The sequence below is a fragment of the Saccopteryx bilineata genome, chromosome 5 (assembly GCF_036850765.1).
Source record: "Saccopteryx bilineata isolate mSacBil1 chromosome 5, mSacBil1_pri_phased_curated, whole genome shotgun sequence".
In the NCBI taxonomy this organism is placed as follows: domain Eukaryota; kingdom Metazoa; phylum Chordata; class Mammalia; order Chiroptera; family Emballonuridae; genus Saccopteryx; species Saccopteryx bilineata.
The window spans coordinates 210,368,219-210,372,658 of NC_089494.1; the positions used below are offsets into that span (position 1 = coordinate 210,368,219).

Here is a 4,440-nt window from a genome sequence, read left to right on the forward strand (position 1 = left end):
ACTCTTCATTATTATTATTATTTTTTTACCACTCCGACTGCGTTCTCTCCCTCTTACTCTCCCAAAGGGAGAGAAGAACAATCATCAATGGCAAAAGGCAGTTGCACAGCCTGACCAGGTGGTGGCGCAGTGGATAGAGCGTCGGACTGGGATGCAGAGGACCCAGGTTCGAGACCCCGAGGTCGCCAGCTTGAGCGTGGGCTCATCTGGTTTGAGCAAAAAAAAAAAATCCCACCAGCTTGAACCCAAGGTCGCTGGCTCCAGCAAGGGGTTACTCAGTCTGCTGAAGGCCCGCGGTCAAGGCACATATGAGAAAGCAATCAATGAACAATTAAGGTGTTGCAACGCGCAATGAAAGACTAATGATTGATGCTTCTCATCTATCTCCGTTCCTGTCTGTCTGTCCCTGTCTATCCCTCTCTCTGACTCGCTCTCTGTCACTGTAAAAAATAAAAATAAAAAAATAAAAAAGGCACTTGCACAAGCAACACCAAGAGCTGGCTTCATGCTCAGGAGAGAACACTGCAACTCCTCCTCGTGGTTTCGAGTGCTCTACATGATCAGAGAAACTTCTCTAGTAACGAACTATAGAAATGATCCCTAAAAATATAGTCTATTACAGGGGTCCCCAAACTTTTTACACAGAGGGCCAGTTCACTGTCCCTCAGACCATTGGAGAGCCAGACTATAAAAAAACTATGAACAAATCCCTATGCACACTGCACATATCTTATTTTAAAGTAAAAAAACAAAACGGGAACAAATACAATATTTAAAATAAAGAACAAGTAAATTTAAATCAACAAACTGACCAGTATTTCAATGGGAACTATGCTCCTCTCACTGACCACCAATGAAAGAGGTGCCCCTTCCGGAAGTGCAGCAGGGGCCGGATAAATGGCCTTGGGGCCACATGCAGCCCATGGGCCTTAGTTTGGGGACCCTTGGTCTATCATATTGACTCTTGATTGGCGTCCTCACTTGCATTTTTTTTTACCTATGGACAGAATGAACATTACTATGGGCACTTAGAATACACCATTGTGCAGATGAATGATTAAAAAAAAGTGAGGAATGTAAATGTGTGATTTCCACATTGGGCAGCTGCCCAGGTGACCACCTTAGAGAAAACCCCAATTACAAGTTCTATTTTAACAACCAGTTCGCTGAACTCAACAAAAAATTAGGTGTCAATTCTGCTGAACCTGTGGGAACCAGCTGACTCCCACCACTGGCTATTCTATGTAGTGCAACTCTTTATTATTTTAGTGTTCAGTGCCCTCTTTTTACCCGTCTCTGTTTTTTTTTTTTTTTCTGAAGTTGGAAATGGGGAGGCAGTTGGACAGACTCCTGCATGCACCCGACCAGGATCCACCCAGCATGCCCACCAGGGGGCGATGCTCTGCCCATCTGGGGCATTGCTTGGTTGCAACCAGGGCCATTCTAGCACCTGAGGCAGAGGCCACAAAGCCATCCTCAGCGCCGGGCCAACTTTGCTCCAGTGGAGCCTTGGCTGTGGGAGGGGAAGAGAGAGAGAGGAAGGAGAAGGGGAGGGGTGGAGAAGCAGATGGGTGCTTCTCCTGTGTGCCCTGGCCGGGAATCAAACCTGGGACTCCTGCACGCCAGGCCGACGCTCTACCACTGAGCCAACCGGCCAGGGCCCGTCTTTTTCTTTTTTTTTTTAATGAAAAGCCATCTTTTAATATTTTTCCAATTTGCAACATAAATGCAAGGCCTTCAATGAAAAATTTTAAATATAGAAATGTATTTCTCTATGTTGAGGTGTAAGTGTGTGGACATGTGTATACAGCATGTATGTAAGACTTTTTGTTCTTACAAGAAGGGTGTATCACTGTATAATACACATAATTTTTTTAAAAAGTTTATGTCCACAAAATACACCATTACTCCATGAAATATACAAATAACAATGGCTTAAGCACCAACCTGACAGAGAAGCACAAAGTGTACTCTTTTTCTGGGTGCTTTTTTCCAAGTAGCCTAAAACTCTCCAAGGGGATTTAACACTGCTAACTCACAACTGGTTCCCCTAGTTGCTCACCTGTGGCCGAGTTCAGAATCCGGGTGCAGCCCTGAGGGCCAAGGCTGCATCCCTTCACCCTCAGGAGAATTGCCCCAAGGATTTTCCTCATGAGGATTCACCACTGTCAGGGGGTTGCCAATGTCCTACTTGCTTCTGTCCTTGCTCCTGGTGAAAATATCTATGGATCTACCCTTTGAGTTTAGAAGGAGCTACTTCTCAGCATCATGCTTCATTGAGGTGCCCATAGCAAACTGTCTGGTCCTAGGTGGTCAATTTTTCATTAATTTATTAAGTCACTGACTGACTCATTTTCTTTTTTTTCATTCAAAAAAAAAAATGTTCATTGGGTGCTAGTTCCACACCAGACATAGTGCTAAGAGTTGGATAGACGTTTCCCTCCCTGGGGTCCTCAGAGGGCCTGCTGGGTGGGAGGCTGTGCTGAAACAGCACTAAGTATATGTTGGTCCTGAAATTCATATTCTCTCTAATGACTTCAGCCCCGGGTTTTATCTCTGGTGACCAGCAGCCTAACCTTTCTTTTCTTTTTCTTCTTATTTATTTTATTTTAGTGAGAGGAGAGGAGACAGAGAGACAGACCCCCGCATGCGCCTCAACTGAGATCCACCAGCCAAGCCCCTTACAGGGTGGTGCTCTGCCCATCTGGGGCCATTGCTCTGTTGCTCAGGAACAGAGCCAGTGTTTCAGCACCTGAGGCAAAGGCCATGGAGCCATGCCCAGCTTCCGAGGCCGACTTTGCTCAAACCAGTCGAGTCATGGCTGCGGGAGGGTAAGAGAGAGAGAGAAAGAGAGAGAAGGGAAAAGGGTAGAGAAGCAGATGGTCTCTTCTCCTGTGTGCCCTGACTGGGAATTAAACCTGGGACATCCACAAGCCGGGCCGATGCTCTACCACTGAGCAAATCGGCCAGGGCCTGTGGCTTAACCTTCCTTATGTAGGTTTCCTTGTGGGCAACAGCTTGTCTTGAGATCTGGCTTTGTTTGGATGTATCCATTCTCTCCCACCCTAGTTTATCATACATGTTTTTATGTAGTTGACTCTCAGGGTTTTGGGACTCATTTTGTTTTTTATCAGAAGTCACCTTTTATTCCATACACATTTATAAAAGCAGGTGGTTCTACTCAACCCCACCAAACAGACCTGAGCTCTATATTGAATTGCTATGTTGAGAGGGAACATAATTCTTTTACCTACAGAATCTGAGCTGTCTGGTTCAGCTGTAATATCCTGCAATAACTGTGTATATAATTTGGAATTCTCTTTTCCTTCTGCTCCTTCTCCTCTTCATCTCCCTTCTGATTTAACTTCATAATAAATGCTAGCAGATATTATCAAATATTCCTTAAGAAATGTTTTTTTTAATACCTGCATAACCATCTATTGCATGAATTTATAATAAATGATTTCACCATAATATTGGACAGCTTGTAGGGTTATTTTTCTATTATAAATTGTTGTGATGAAACACTTCAGATATAACTCTCAGTCCACACTTTTATTTTCTTTTAGTGAGAGAAAAATACAGAGAGAGATCGGGGGACAGACAGGGACAGACAGACAGGAAGGGAGAGAGATGAGAAGCATCAATTCTTCATTGTAGCACCTTAGTTGTTCATTGATTGCTTTCTCATATGTGCCCTGACTGGGGGGCTCCAGCCGAGCCAGTGACCCTGGACTCAAACCACCAACCTTGGGCTTCAAGCCAGTGACCTTTGGGCTCAAGGCAGCGACCAGAGAGTCATGTCTATCTATGATCCCATGCTTAACCCCCTAGCTCAAGCTGGTGAGCCTGTGCTCAAGCTGGTGACCTTGGGGTTTCGAACCTGGGACCTCAGCATCTCAGGCTGATGCTCTATCCATTGCGCCACTGCCTGGTCACGTATTTCTTTAGGAATGATTTCTAGGAGAATTTCTGGTTCTCGAATAAACAGGAAAAAAATTTTAATAGTTTTTTTTTTTTACCAACTTTTCTTTCTGTCAGCAGTGTATGAGAAGCTATCCCACTCTGTCTTTGCTAACAATAATGTTCAGCATTTGTGATTTTGTTATTTTGATAGATGCATTGTTTTAATTTATATATTTTGATTACCACTGAGAATGTATATTTTAATATGCTCTTGGCTTTCCATTTCTATTAGTCTTAATGCTTTCCATATTGATTTACAAACTTCCTTTATATGGTAAATGGAATGGCCCTTTGTTATAATTGTGCCAAGAGTTTTTTCCCCACTATGTTGTCTTTCATTCTGGCTATAGCATTTTTGATATGCATAAACTTAAGATTTTTATGTGTTAAATCTTTTTTGTGTGTATGTGACTTCTTAGCAAGTATCATTCATATCCCAATATCAGTTAAATATTCACATATATTTTCCTATTT

At 43.2% G+C, this 4,440-nt stretch overlaps 1 pseudogene; it reads right to left on the reverse strand.

The window, feature by feature from the left end:
- Positions 1-418: 418 nt before the first annotated feature.
- On the reverse strand, positions 419-616 carry LOC136307030 (small nucleolar RNA U3; annotated as a pseudogene).
- Between the last annotated feature and the right edge of the window lie 3,824 nt (positions 617-4,440).